Here is a 16,596-nt window from a genome sequence, read left to right on the forward strand (position 1 = left end):
CAGTCCCACCTCACCAAACCTCTGCTATTAAATATGAAGATTTTTAAAATGTAACTCATTTATTTGATTTTTTATTTTGCTGTGATGAGTTCTAGGTCAAACCGACGGCTCCGTAGAACAAAGGAGACGTGAAGAAGACACACGACAGGTGGATGGACGAAGAATCTTCGTTCATCATCCTCCAAACAAAGGAGCACTACACCCTGCAACACTGTGCAGACTCTTATTTTTAAACTGGTTCTTTTTGCACCTTTATTTTGAAATGTGGTGGCCTAAAAGTGCATTTCTATCATTTGACTTCCACATCAGCAGGAATCCGTCTTAACAGGACTTGTCATTTTTAAATCATGCTACCTGTTGTGCAGGTACCCTGCTACAGCTCCTGTTGCCACACCACTCCTCTGCTCCACTGTCTCCCAGTACAACATCCCAGCGTCCCCAGTACACCAGTGGTGTCTCAGTGTCAGAGACGTGCTCTGCAACTCAAAGCTCCAGCTCTTTTGTCCCTCAAAATCTGCCCATATTGTTGCAGCTCCGTGGGGGCCAAACAGCTTCCTTGTGCCAAAACCAGACAGACTACCCCCCTAAATACCCGCTCACACACACACACACACACACACACACACACACCACTGCCCTCCTAAAGAGTTCATTAAGCAGGGAGCAGTGATGTGGTGAAAAATACAAACAATTAAAAATCACACAAAACACGGATTTTTCCTTTCTGTCTTTAATATAAAGACTCTGTTTCTCTTCTCACTGGAGGATCCAGGTCGGACCTGGTGTGTGCAGAGTAAATGTTGGTCTCTGGTCTTCTTTAGATCCCAGCCTGATCACACCTACAGTCTCCGAGCTGCGTGCTGCCATTTTGCAGCTCCACGTTACATGCACACGCTGCACCAGAGCAGCTCCAGGCTTCACCAGGCTCCAGCTGCACTTCTGCAGACTCACCTCGAACTTGGATCCTCCACCAGCATCGTCTGCAGCTTTTCAGTCCGGGCAGCAGCGCTTCACTGCGGCGCTGAGCAGCTTCATAAAGGAGCTTTTGTCGCTGCCACAGATGAACGCGGCCTGTTGAGAAAACCAAAAATCAAAGTGCGTCTGAAGGAGACATGAAGCTGCAGCAGGAGTCCTGTCGGAAACAAGAGAAAGATCCGCTTTAGTTTTCAAAAATGAAGGGAAAGCCTGCTGTAAAGCCTGCAGTAACAAAAAACATGGCGGAGTGGAAAATCTCCCACGCCAGAGTCATTACGCCTGCAATTAGAAACTCATTTGCATAAATGCTAATGAGTCAGAAATTCATGTTGGCGCTGGAGGGAAACGAGGGCATGTCTTCCTCTTTTTATCACATGTGCAGGTTTCAGGCTGCTGTTCGAGGCCTGAGGAGCTTTTATTCTCCTACATGTGGAAGTTTGTCCAGGTGGAAACCTGCTGATGTTCAGGACACTTCACGTCCTCCGTGTTTTCACTGTCACAGCAGCAAATCACGGATCCTGTTGGTCACACAACAGAAAGAGGAGCAGTAGCTGTGTGTTTATAGAAATAGAACAGTAAAACACACACACACACACACACACACAGCAGCTCTGAATATCCACATATCCAGGCATCATTTTAATTTGCACATACAGCTGTGATAAATATGTGCACGTATGAAATTAGCGCGTTTCCATCAGCACAGATCAGAGGGTTCTGTTCAGAACTGCGTTTGTGTTTTTGTCCATTTAATATATATATATATATATATATATATATATATATATATATATATATATATATATATATATATATATATATATATATATATATATATATATATATATATATTGGACCCTGTGTAAAATGGTTTAATGCTTATTTAAACACTGGGAATATTTTTATTTATGCTGTAGATTATCATCAAGTGGCGTTTTTGGGTTGATCTTAATGTTAAGAAATGTTTTTAATCTGTTAATAAATATTTAAATCATAAAGCTACAAGTTTGAAGACAATACATGAAGATATGTTATTAATAAATTGTTTTTTAGTCATGATTCTCAAGATGTGTTTTATTTTTAAATTGCGGATTAAAAAGCTGAAAGGGTCAAGAACAAGTGTCTTGTGGGAGGATGAAAAGCTGCTAATTATTCACGATCTGGCAACCCAAACGTTGCTCTTAATAATGGCTTATAGCCCAGCTAAAAACGGTAATGAATAATTTATTAACATTATTATAGAAGACACACAAACACTGTGAATGGTGATTTCTTAGACACAGTTTTCTACACATGGTTCAGTTTAACATGAACCTCTTTCTTTGCTGTGGGTTTGAACCACAGTGTTTCATTTCATTATTTCTGCTACAGTCCAATGTAAAGCAGCCTCCCTGTGACCTGTGAAGCTGGATGAACCGCTCTCACTCTGTGTCTGTCCACTTTCTAACCTTCACACTGAGCAGCTGCAGGTTTCCTCACTCCAGATGTTTCATGTTAGATGTGATCTGAGTCCAGCAGTTGGTTTCATAGAGCAGTGATCCACTGGGTGTTTCCACCTGGTCCTGCTGCTGCTGCTGCTGCTGCTGCTGCTGCTGATGATGATGATGATGATGATGGTGATGGTGATGATGTCCCCTCAACCTGTGCAGGTTTCTCTTCCTCTGCTTCTCCCGCTGGTGACGCAGAGAAGCTTAATGTAAAATGAAGAAGTTAAAGCTTTAGGACCGCGGAGGAGTGGATCCACATACAGTAGATGGTGTGGGGGGGGGGGGGGGGGTGGAGGAATGACTGCTGTGTGTGTGTGTGTGTGTGTGTGTGTGTGTGTGTGTGTGTGTGTGTGTGTGTGTGTGTGTGTGTGTTTGGACATATTTCAATACGTTGTCTTATGTATAAACGCTGCTGTTGGTGGTTCGTTCACGGACAGTACGTTATTTTGTGACCTGCAGACTGAGTCAATGATCTAATCGAATTTTTCTCCACGTGAATATTTTCACTAAACAAACGTAAAATTAATAAATATGGAATTTGAAAAAAATCCCAACTCGGTCCCTGACTGGAGACCAGTTTAACACAGACACGACGTCCTCTGTCCGTAATAACGATCAATTAACGAAGGTGTTATTAATCATCATCGGAGGGTCTGAAGGCAGGAGGAGGAAGAGGAGGAAGAGGAAGAGGAGGAAGATAAAGAGGACAGCTTCATGTCACATGAAAAAAAAATCGAATCTATCTCATGTCATTTTTTACTTTATTATTATTTCAAAGTGTAGAAATTAAAACTCCTTTTAAAAAAGAAATAAATGCACCAGACTTCATTTAAAAATAAACGTATTTACTTATTCAGCTTTTGTGTTGCTGCACCAGTAATAAAAAGATTTAAAAAGCACCAGTATCTTCATTCAGCCTCGTATTTAAGTTGCAGCTTCTTTATTTGAGAGGTGGGAAAAGTCTGGAGCTTAAATATTAATTCTATTAATATTTGAGCATAAAGATCAATAGATTGTTGTTTAAAGTCATTAACGACAGTTTGTTCCATGATTAAAGGACCTGCTCACATGTTCAGAGTTTGACAAAGAGTTTGTAAACCTGCTGTTTATTAAGTTATTATTTCAGCTCTGCGCCAGATTTCTGAAGTCAAGTCTTACCTGAGCTGCTGTGATTGGCTGACAGGTTACTGGAAATCAGTAAATCAGTTTCCTGAATTTAAAGCTGAGCAACATCAATTCTTTATCTTGTATTTAAAATTATAAACATAATAATAACGTGAAACCTGCTTTTTTTTTCTTTTAAAGGAGATTGAATCAAAATTCAACCTGAAATTGAAAAAACATTTTATTTGATAAAACGATGATTTTAAATGTCGTTTCTTGTGTAGAACAAAGTTTCAGAGCTGAAACACACTGAATTTAACAGCAGCTTAAAAAAGGATGTTTTGCAGCTACATCCAAAATAAAATGAAAACCATCCAGTTTAGTGTTGTAATAAATATTTTATAGACTTCATTCTATATTGTAGAATTCCTTGTCATAAATCCATATTAAAGGTGAAGAGAAGAGGGAGGTATGAAGAGTTTTCATGTTGAAAACGAACATGGTTTAATAATTATTAGTTTATTGAAGGTTTAATTAATAAACGCTCAGGGAGTTGATGTTTTTCTGTATTTAAGTTTGAATTAAAAACGAAATATTCAACTAAATTCAGATTCACATCACATAATCAGTAAAATTCATTTAATTTCATTTTACGTTTTTGTTCATTTGGCCAAAAAATTATGTAAAATTAATGATGTCAATTAAAATCACACAAGATATCGAAGCATGCCTGCACATGCGCGTTTCAAATTTCCACAGTTCCTCCAGATAAAATCAGCTTTAATTTGAATGAACTGTTAAAAGTATATGGACGTTAACAACCAGAGATGTCTGAGGCGGATTACCGGCTGGGGGGTGGAGGGGGGGGTTACACACACAAGTGTACACACACACACACACACACACACACACTAATGCATGATGCATTTGCATGTTGTATCCCACGGTGGAAATTACAATGGAGGGCAATTAATATGCGCATAAATTAAAAGTGAGAGGGGTTTGTGAATTCCAGGAACGGGCGGTCATCCAAAAAGGAGAGAGAGAGGAGAGAAAAGAGGCTCTGTTCACACGGGACTGCAGCAGCAGCAGGAGGAGGAGGAGGAGGACGATGAAGAGACAGAGGTGGAGAGGAAGGAGGAGAAGAAGAGGAGGCATGAGAGAGCTGCAGAGGGAGAGGAGGGGAGGGAGCAAGGAGAGGAGGAGGAAAGGAAAGGAAAGGAGGTGGGAAACAGGATACATGACAGGAAGAATATTATAAAATAGAAAAGAAAGAAGCAGGAGACGGATGATCAGGGGAGAAAGAAGAAACAATGGAAGGAAGGAGCAGGAAGAGGAGGAGATGATGATAATATATCATTCTTTAAAGTGGGTTTTAGCATCATTAATAGAAGAGTGTGTGTGTTTTGGTGCTAGAGGAGCGATTCTGTCACGGAGGGATCTGAGCCGTTAACTTTCAGTGTGAAGACCAGTAATTATCCACATCATAACAAATATGATGTGCCTAAAATAATAACACAAAAATCCTGATCTTTCATCTTTATTACATCTATATACAGTGCTGGTGGAAAAAGTATGTGAACCCCTCAAATTAATACCTGCTCCCTTCTTCCTGAACTCTGTCATATTCTTTAGACGTCTCATGTGTGGCTCTTCAAGTCGTTCCGTAGCATCTCTGTTGGGTTGAGGTCTGGGCTCTGACTTTTCTTCCATTCAATCCATTCTATTGTGTGTTTGGGGTCATTGTCCTGTTCCATCACCCAACTTCTACAGAGTTTCAGCTGAAGTACAGACATTCTCACATTATGCTGAAGAATGTTTTAATACACTGGGGAATTCATCTTCCCCCCAGTCACTGCAAGCTGGCCAGGCCCTGATGCAGCAAAGCAGGCCCAAATCATGATGTTTCCTCCACCATACTTTACAGTTGGGATCATGTTTTCATGATATGCAGTGCCCTTTTTACACCAGATGTAGTACTAGTGTGTTCTTTCCAAATAGTTCAATATAGTTTCATCAGTCTACAGAACATTTTTCCAATACTGCTGTGCAGTGTCAATGTGCCCTTTGGCAAACTTCAGGCATTCAGCAGTGTTCTTTTTAGTAAGCAGCAGCTTCCTTCGTGGTGTCCTGCCATAGACACCCTGCTTGTTCAATGTTTTCCCTATTGTAGACTCATGAACACAGATGTTAGCCAGTTCCAATGATGCCTTGAAATCTTTGGCTGTCACTCGTGGTTTTTGATTTATCTCATTATTGAGTGTTTGTTGTGCTCTTGGGATCATTTTGACTGGTTGCCTACTTCTTGGTGGAGTAGTCTCAGTCCCAAAGTGTCTCCTTTTGTAGATTGTTTAACTGTAGATTTTCTAATGGCCTTGACATCACTTTGTACCCCTTTCCAGATTTATGTAAATCAACAGTTCTTGATCGTAGTTCCTCTGAAAGCTCTTTTTAGCGTAGTATGGATCACATTAGCACATTATTATTGTGCAGAGTAAACTCAAAACGTTAGGGTGTTTTTTGTTGAAGTAGCTCTAGCTCCATATATGGCACAGACTGGTTGGCACCTTGATCTCGTTGTACGATGTTGCAATGACAATAAAGTTTATCTTTATCTCTTTATCTTATCTTGTTCTCAATAAAAACATGAATGATCAGAATTTCTTTGTATCAATCTTTTAGGCACATTATAATTGTAATTCCAAAAGGGTTCACATACTTTTTTCTTGCCACAGTACACTGTATCATTCCCGGTCACTGATGATTACAACTTACCTGAATAACATGGGATCTAAACTCTATGTGTGCAGCTGCTCCTCTTTCTCTGGTGTGATCTTTCTCCTTTTTTCAAATTCTCACCCAACTAAATTTAATACATCATCTAAAATGCAACTGAAAATATGTTTAAGGGCAAACTGTCCTTGGGTTTATAACTTCACATGTTCCACACGGGGCTGCTCCAGTGGCCGAGGTCCTCTGAAGGATCTCATTAACTGTTTACTGTTTGGAGGAGCTTCTTGATCCTCTTCAGTTTATTTAAGACCTGCTGCATGTAAAGAGAGCAGTTTAGGGACTTCTTTGGATTAAGCATGTCTTAGGTAAGCCCTTAAAGATACTTTAAGTAACTTAACAAGCCCTCAAACTCACATAAAAAGAGTTTGTGCAGGGATAAAGCTGCTGGAGGCGTCCGTCCACACACTCAGCAGTTACATGAGGGATCTAAACTAAAGAAGGAGGTTAAAAATCTTAAAGATATTCTTTAATGAGTATCTTTAATGGTTAAACCCAACAAGTTAGTCGGCACCAACTATAAATAAAGAATAATGGAAGCAGAAAGGAGCAGGTGGAAGGTGGCAGCACTCATACGTCCTGTCTGCAATTAGATCAAATGAACAGTGTAATAAACAGGAATGAATTCGATTCTGAACTGAAACGTAATTATTCATGAACAAACATCATGATGTGATGCTTCACTGAGCTGGTCCTGCAGTCAGCAGTGGAGAGACACCGCCCCCTACTGGACAGACGGTGTGTCACACTTGAGCCCATCTGCAGATCTACGTCTCCCTCATGTGGCTGTGTGCTGTTACTACAACAGGTGTCATCACTGATAATATTAGAAACTTAATGTTTCAACAAATTTCATTTAGAATTTTCTAATAAACTTTAATCTTTACTTATTTAGTAGTTGACTACACATTAAATAAAAAAAAACGTAATTTAAATACATACTGCTTACATGAATGTAGTTTTAATTAATTCAACCAATTACAGCAACACAACTACTGTGCTTTCATTAAAACTTAGTATAGTACCAAGTATAGTACTATCATCAGAGCTGTTAGCATCAGCTCTATCCTACTACACTACTTTTTAACCACCCTGATTGAACTATAACAGCGAGGCCATCAGCTGAATAACAGCTGTGATTCAGATTTAGAAGCAGCGAGCCGCTGTCCAGTGTCACTGACTGATTTGTTTTGCAGTATTCACTTGACATTGAAAATATTAAAAACACTAAATTAGACAATGAGCTACCTTTGTGATAAAGAGGAGGTCCTGCTGCCCAGGTGTGCTTCCTGTTGCTTGGCATCGTACTGTTTGTTCATTTTAATTCTGTCTGTCAAGACAACATCATCAGTTCTAACGTTCACATTTGACTCTGTCGCTCTTCCTCAGGCTTCTTCCATTTGTTTAAAGAATTACAATCCTGATTTGATGAGTTCAAAAATGGTGAATGTGAAAAGTTTTAGTGCCAGATCACCTTTCACCGACTCTCAGCCCTGCTCACTCACACTTTTCTTTCCACTTCAACTTTTCCAGATTGTCTTTAGTACCAGCTGTAGTTTTCCTGCTTGTGTTTGGAGTTTGCTCTGTCTGCTTCTTATAAACCACTGCCAGTCTGCTGACTACACTTCATCTTACTGACTATTATCTGTTTTACCTTTTAATAAGAGTGAAGTGCTTCAGCTGCTCTTCTGTGTCTCTCAGTTGAGTAATTTATTTCTGATTTTGACAGTTTCAGAAAATATAATTCACAGCTGTACGTTATTCCACGTGATTTCTGTCTGACCCGTTCTTAATCTCTGGAAATTAGAGGATCTTTGCTGAGAACAATAACTGAGGCTGAAAATCTTTCAGCTCCAACCTGCGCAGGTTCCTCCTAACGTTTTTCGCAAGTCCGCTCTGCGACTGTTCTCCTGATTGCCTCACTTTAGCCTCTAATTGGGGGGTACGGGCTGAAGAGGCGTGGGGGTGTTTGTTGGCTCTGTTGCCATGGACACTGAGCGTTGCTAGGCAGCCGGCAGGATGCTGTGGAAGCAGAGCGGAGCGGAGCAGCGGGTCACTGTGAAGAGAGGGATGTGCACCCACACACATTGCACACCGACCAATACAGGGCACAGCAGAGGGGGATATGTGGAGGGGGGGCACACGGAGAAACGACAGAGGGATGGGTCAAGACATGAAATGAAAACTGCCTCAGTACTGATTGCTCTCCTGCTGCGAGCATCTTGACATATAAAGTAATGGAATCGAACCACCAATAATTATTTAATATTAGAACTTAAAGCTGCACTAGAAAAACTTTTTCAGGTAAAAATCAGCTTTGAATCAGAGAACAGAGCTGAAACTGAGCATTTACCCTCATAAAACTAATACTGCTTGCTTTTTCCCTATGTGGTGCTATATGTGATTGGTTTACTGAGGCGTAATGTGATATCCATCGTCCAGTTCTTCTACAAGTAACAAGGAAAGTTGCTAAGAAAACATTTTTTGTGTAGCAGAACTTTTCCAGTTGCTGCAGCTAAGGTGTTACCAAAAACTTGCCTTGCTTCTTCCACTTCCAGCAGACACAGTGGGACATTATCTTCCCATTAGAGTGATGTTTTTGTCCACTTTCTTGCTCACTAACAGTGTCCATCTGCTGTTTGGTGCCGGGCATGCAGTGTACAGTGGGTTCATCAGAGCGTGTTTGCTGCAAACAGCTGCCTGCTGCTCCTGGAAATGCTGAGATCGACCCAGACGAGAAATGTGCTGGAAAAAATCAACAGATGAACTAGTTGTTGTTACAAAAGTCTGGAAAACATCCAAAGAGAGTTAAAGTTGACGGATATGTGCCAGACTAATCCATCTGTGAGAAATTCTACCAGAGATTTTAAACCTCAGGAGAGAAATAAATGTTTTGTTTAAATGAAGTCAACCTCAGGCTAAAAGTTACACATCATCGTCTTGTTTGTTATTTGCACCTAAAATCATTTTTTCTGCAGTTTGATCATGTTCAGGTTCAAGTTTAAGAAGATAGAAGATAATAGTATTGATTGTCTGCAGACTAGTTAAGGAGGAAATATGATAACTGAGAAACATACATGTAAACGTATTCACACTCATAGACATGTAAACCTGTCTTTTAATGATTACCTCCTTGTTGTGTTTGCTTAGTCAGAACTTTTCACTTAGCAGAACTAGCACACTGCTTACCAACCAACCCACCACCTGATCACGAGATAAACTTCAGCAACAAACGTGGATGTGATATTTAGTTTTTAGAAATGGAAATGGAAAAGAAACAGCTGAGGAGTTCTCAGGCTTTTCTCTCGTCTCTGTGATCCAAAAATAATCTAATGAAAACAGGAGAGCTTAGAAAATCATAGCAGGGCAAGCAATAAGAAAAGAGGGGAAAAAAAGCAGGGAGGGGAGAAGATTAGACCAAAAAGATAACACAGAGATAAGGAGAGCAAAGGGAGAAGTGAGAAGTGAAACAGGCGACAGATAAGGAACGAGAGAGAGAGAGGGGAGAGATGATAAGAGCTTGTAGAGAGAAGTGATTGTGGAGAGTGAGAGTTACAGGAACAAGAAAAGTCTCGTTCTGTTTCATGAAAATGTTGTTTTAATGTCACTTGGGTTTAATTCAATTCAATTCAATTCAATTCAATTCAATTCAATTCAATTCAATTCAATTCAATTCAATTCAATTCAATTCAATTCAATTCAATTCAATTCAGTTTTATTTGTATAGCACCAAATCCCAACAGAAGTCATCTCAAGACATTTTACAGTGTTTAAGATTTAAGACCTTACAAAATATAACTGTATACAGAATTGTATAGCAAACCAAACAACCCCACTGAGCAGCACCAGGAGACAGTGGAGAGGAAGAAACCTCCAGCAGAACCAGGCTCAGGGTGGGCAGCCATCTGCCTCGGCCGGTTGGGGTGAGAGGTGAGTGTCTCCTGAACTCTCTTCCAACTTCTCTTCCTATTTCTCTCTTCATCACCGTCGAAAACACAGTTTACTTCAGATCCTTTTGAGCTGCTTGTACATATTTGAATTTCAGCCCCGTGAATGTCAGCATGACTGGTGTGAAACCAGCATCACAGAATGCTCTGACTTCTTCTGTGTAAGCTCATCCTACTGCACACAGTGTGAAATTCTCTGGATGAGACAGTGTTAGCAAAATGACAAAAATAAGATCAGGAATATGAGGAAAACATTGACCTAATGATGCAGTCGCAAAGTTTAATAAAATGCTATGAAACTTAAGCCCTAATTTGAAAAACATTTACCCACTGGATAAACTCATTGCGTGCTGCAGTCCCTCCATTAAAAGGTCAGTCTAATACAAAGATTTAAAGTGTAATGTTATGGTCAGGAAGTCTTCACAGCATCCAGATGAAAACACTAATCTAGCAGCTGGACACTCACAGAGCTGGTCCCAAATGGCGAGGTCACTGCCCTCTTGTGAACCACCAACACGGATTCCTGGGTCACAGCTTAAGTCTCAGATTTGGGTAAATAAATGTACTTAAAGGTCCATGGAGCCAGAGGCAGATGTGCTGTGGTGGTGATTTAGACCATTTAGGATGCAATATTGCACGCTTTGCAAAGTGCTCAAGGATTTCATCTTATGGAATTTGGACATGCATATGTTAAAGACAGTTGACATATAGACAAGAAGAACAGTTTGCAAACCACACAGCTGCTCACATTCACTCCATAAACTGTGCCTGAGTTCCACAGATGTACAGATGCTACTAAAATCAAGATGTTCCTTTATTACCATGAATATACTTTATTATAATATGCCTCTTTTCTGCATATTTTACTCCTTCTTCCTACAGTACATGCTTTTAAAGCTCACAACAACCATTCAACAGATTTTGCAGATTTGTAATTCTGTCTTTTGCTACACAGCCTGTAAACTCGATGAACTTGAGCATTTGAAGCTATCGCTCAAACACGGAGTAGCCTTCAGTATCTTTCCATCAGCAGTTATTCAAAATGCAGCTCCACTCGATTGTGTAACAAGTGGTAATTTTTGCAGCCATTGTGACCTCATGCCCTCCTGAACACATTAGCAATCTTCCAGAGCATTGTGAGCTGAATATTCAAGCTGAAGGACAGTAGAGAGGTTATCGAGTTCCTGTTTGTGTCTCTGAATGCTCTGCTAAACATGAACAGCTGAGCCTCTTGTTCATCCCAGAGCTGCAGTTTGCACAAACATCAGCTCAAGCAATATTAATGCTATAGATATTGTTGGAAATGTATTTTGGAGACATAGGCATGCAGTACTGTGTTTTTGTTTTGTGGCAGAAAGGTTCAGGCTTTGCTGACCACATCTTTTCCATCTCTCAGGCTTGTTGATTGACCCTCTGCTCACTGGTTAAACCTACCTAAAGACTACTGAAACGCTTCACTAACACGACTATCAGCCGGTACAAACAAACTGCAGCAGCACTTCACACCACTGTTCAAATCTCTGCATGGAGTCAACTCAACATCACGTCCCTACATGAGCACCTTAATCCAGGACCACAACACCTTCTGCCCACTGCACTCTGCCAGCAAGTGATGATTGGTGGCCCCCTACACTGCCCAGCAAAAGACCAGCTCAGTGGTCCCACTATGATGGAACAAACTGCATACTCAGCAGTCTCACCCCCAATAATTAAAAACCTGCTGAAGACTCTTCTCTTCTATCTAAATACTGTACACTGCTGTAAGATTTTCCTCCAGTAATCGTACTCTAGCTTTTAGTGTATTTATATTAAATCATGTTTAATACCCTGTCCCAGCTGGTTGTCCCCCACAAAATTGTCATTTGTCCTCTATTTACCACTGTATTGTGAACGCGTTAGCCAGTACAGTGAAATAACACCAGACAACCAGACCATAAATATTCAAACAGCATCCAGCCAAATTATTCAATATTACCTCAACAGGGGGCACCAGACAGTAGTTATTAATTGGGCTGAATGAAAGGTCCAAATGACTGATGTTGTTTGAGCAATGTATTGAAGTCATTGCAGTGGGACGTGTGTTTCAAGGAACGTTATACTACTATGATACCACTCAGTGGCATCACTAACTTGCTGTGCTTCTGTTTTTTACTCTTAACTGTGACCTGGCTGTGTTTGTTTGTTGTCATTTTTCCTGTGACATTTCCCTGACCTCAGGGCCAAGTGGCTGACCGCTGGACTACCCAGCTGTACGAGCAGGACGGCATGAGAGGAAGACAGCGGGACGTCCATCTGACTGCTGCAATTCTCCTCTGAAAACCCCCATCACATAAGCTTCTTATGTAAAGCAGAAAACACTGTGTAATCTCTCTCTGTGCTGCTCCCTCTCTCAGTTTCTATGTCTAAGCCGTTGTCACCACTACTACTATAATACTAGTTACTTTATTACTCGTAGTTTTCCCTCGTTCTTTCTTTACTTCATTAACAAATCACTTGAGTCTCCAGTGATATATTAGGTGACACAATATTGAGCTGTTCCCACCTTACTGCAGGAAACACACTGTAAAGTGTTCCCTGTGCTGCTCTGTGCAGGTCAGGGTCACATCAAATATTATCACTCAGCCTCATTAAGTGTTACCTCTATTGTGAATCAGAGGTCAAGTCTCTTATTTTCAGTCAAACGAGGCGATTCATGTCTGAATCCAGAGTTTGACAGAGTGAGTCCTTTCTTCTCATTCTGAAGGCAGAGAAGTTGCAGCTGTAAAATCTGAGTGGAGTCAGCTGTCTGTTCCCCACAGTGTGCTGCTGTTTCCATGTGGTGCAATGCTTCAGAAGGTGACAGGCCAGCCCAGACTGTGTGGCACGTTTCCTCTGTGTGATGACTACATGAGTGTGTGAGTGTGCTCACAAATGGTGGAGTGGAGTGTGCAGATATGACACTGTTAAAAAAAGAAGGCGAAGAAGTACTTAGATCCTTACTGCTATAGCAAAATCCGCACCATGTAAAAAAAAGTGGTTACAAGTTAAAGTATTGATGGATCATTTTAAAGCTGCAGCTGGTAAAGCTAATTTTCCACTCTACATCACCAAGAAACAGGCAAATAGGTTTAGTCTTCATATGTTATTTTACCAACAGGCATTTGTGACCCAACTTTAAACTCCTTCATTAGGTTCAACTGTTAATTGACTGCTTTGGAGGCTGCGGTGCTTGTACTTTATCTCTCAAATGCCATGTGCTCTAGTTTGCTGTATTACATTTTAGAACATACACCACATCCCTGTCCCTGATGCCACCAGAGTCATCTTTCAGTTCCCTCTCAGGTTGAGCTCAGGTCAAATTCTGTACAAGACCTCAAACAGCTGAGGTTGGGCCTGCACATAATGAATCTGTTAGACAGGAGTACAGTGATAAATCCTGCACTGCAAATGTGTGCAGCTCAGTCTATGCTTACACAAACTGGGCTGCACACAGAAAGTAAGGAGATAAGCAGTACGCTGGTGCGTAAAAGGTGGTTGCATTTCCAAGGCTGGTGTTAATTTCAAAAAGAATATCTGAGTGGGTGATGGATATCGTCTCCACTTAATCTGACAGTGAATCAACTGTGTGTGTGTGTATGCTCAGATCTGACCTATAACATCATCTCATGCTCCAGAGTTAGAGAGTAACTCCAGTAGGTACATTTAAGTACAGTTTAGATATCTGTACATACACTCTACTTGAGTGATTTCATTTTAGACTACTTTAATGTAATGCATCTTGCACCTTCCTATACTCTTCATAAAAACTCTATTCATCCTTAGCTGACACTTACATATGATGTGATGTGAGTGCCGTCTTCTGCTTTGTACTCCTCCTTCAAATGTGGCAGAATGGGTATTCTTAGGGAAACTCGGTAATTAAGTTAAACGAATGTTTTCATAGACACTACGTCATATCTGAATCAAATACTTGTCTTACCAACAACAAAAGGCAGTAAAATAACTTGTGTATGAGAGTGAAGGCAGGTTTACAAGTTGATAATCCACCAAACCAACCAGGCCAAGCATCAAGCCAACCAACACTGTACTGGCCAACATGCTACATGAGCCACCATTTTCCATCTTTTAACAAGTTAATCCTCATCTTAGCAGACATAATGAGCCAGCACAGCTTCTTAAGTTCACTCAACACCTTTCTTCTAATCCACAGACATTCACTGGTTCTACCAATAAGGGTCCACGGGGCTTTATGCTCGGCCCATATAATGTGCGTGTATGCCTGCACATTAACATCCAATAATATATACCAACAATAATAATAATAGCAGTGTTTCAGCATAATGGATACTTCTAATTTTGAAGGTTTAAGAATATTTGTATAGTGGTGAAAGTTTCATAATATAAAAATACCCCTACAAGTAATGTGATAGGTCCTTTAATTTAAATTATGATTAAGTAAGACAGCAAAAATGTACTTAAAACACGCACCAAAGATACATGTATTTGTATGGAGAAAAATAGGGTAGAAGAAAAAGCAAAAACTATTTTTTTCATTTTAATAATTTTACAAACAAAGTACTATATCAGTAATACCAGTGGAGTAAAAAAAAATCGCCCTTCTTCTCTGGAGCTGATGGATCCAGCTGTTGATGTTGAAAGTTGTACTGTTTAGTTATTTTTCTGATAATGTTGATGCACTTTGAATCTAAAACCTTTACTTGAGTCTGCATTTCAGTGATTTTGTTATTTTACATGAGCATTATTTCTTTAAATCTTCCAGGCAGACCACAGACTAGAGCCAGGTTCATTAGGTCCATCAGACTGTGCAGGCTGCAGAGCTCCGTGCGGCTCCGACTCAGGATCTGTCAAAGTACGTTTCTGTTCACGTGTTGCGCCGCAGCACACCTCACTGACCGCAGCGACACCGTCTCCCACAGTGTAAACATGGTGTTCCTCCGCCGAGGGTAGAGAAAGTAGGGCGGCGCGCTCTCGCACATAATCGCTTCATTGATATAAAGTGAAGGTAAAACTATAAGTACTCTGACAATCAAGTGTTCAAATCATAGTTATTAGTACTTTCATACATGTAGCAGCTGTGAACGGCACGAAGAAGAATTTAATGCTTATTAAAGTTGTAATAACACTGCTGCTGTTTCTCATCTGATGCTTAAATGTGGAACTTAAATACATGATGAAATTCATGCATTTATACTTAGTCTAGATTATGAATTACACTAACGTTCCCAACTAATGACTCCCAGGTTGATTTAATTGTTTGGAGAAGATAAATAAAAGAAAACAGCTCTGATTTACAGTTGAATTAAAAAAGCGGTGAAAGTGGAGCCGAAGCATGACGAGCGGAGGGATACGAAGTGTTAACACATGATGTCGCCATCAGCCCCTCCCACCTCACCGCTCACCTTCCACCAACTCCGCGGGAATCATTTGATTGGACGGCGGAGCGCGCACACCTCGCCGTCATTGGCCGTGCGTCCTGTCAGTCCTCCCGCGGTGCCGCTCAGGATGGATGAGGCTCCATTTGCCTCAGCTCAGTAGTTACACTGTACATCAAGTCGGAGCTGTTTGAACTGGGCCTCGGAGCTCGGTGGACACTTCAGCTCGTCTCTGAGCAGCTTCTGCGCCCTGAACGCTACTAAGTGTCACGTTTGACGGCCCCGTCTCGACAGACAGATGTGGACTGGCTGCTCGGTAAGTCACTCTTCACCAGCTCGTGTCCGCATATTAGTGTGAGTGTGTGTTCGGTCAGTTCTGACAGCTGTGTGTCCACAGCAGGAGCAGGAGCTGATCCTCCACCTCCTCCACCTCCTCCTCCTCCTCCTGCTGCTGCTGTTGTTCGGATATTTGCATGTTGCTGTCGGAGTTGATAAGTGGCTCCGCGCTGTGGTTGTGGTAACTCTGAGGAAGCTGTGCACCGTGCTCGCCGTCTCCCCGTGTTCTCTGGTTCTTCTCCTACTTTGCTAAGTTCACATCAGAGTCTCAGTCGAATCGTTCTTCACTGTCCGCAGATGTTCTGTAGAAAACATCTCGCAGCCGGTGGGTTTTGAGTGTTGCGCGTAATAAGACTCCATTAGGAGCTGTCACAAACGATTTACGACAAGTGTCAGGCGGCTTTTGACGCGATTTCTCTTCATTTGTGCAAATGGATTTCATCTGAGAGAAAAGCACGTTTTGTTTATTGGCAACTTCTATCGCGCCATCAATTTCATTTACGCGTTAAATGACAGGTTTACACTGCAGAGAGGGGGGGCCGTGTTCGTTTCTTCCTCAGGAAAAGTGGACTGATTGGAGAAATT

Source organism: Anabas testudineus, chromosome 16 (genome assembly GCF_900324465.2).
Source record: "Anabas testudineus chromosome 16, fAnaTes1.2, whole genome shotgun sequence".
In the NCBI taxonomy this organism is placed as follows: Eukaryota; Metazoa; Chordata; class Actinopteri; order Anabantiformes; family Anabantidae; genus Anabas; species Anabas testudineus.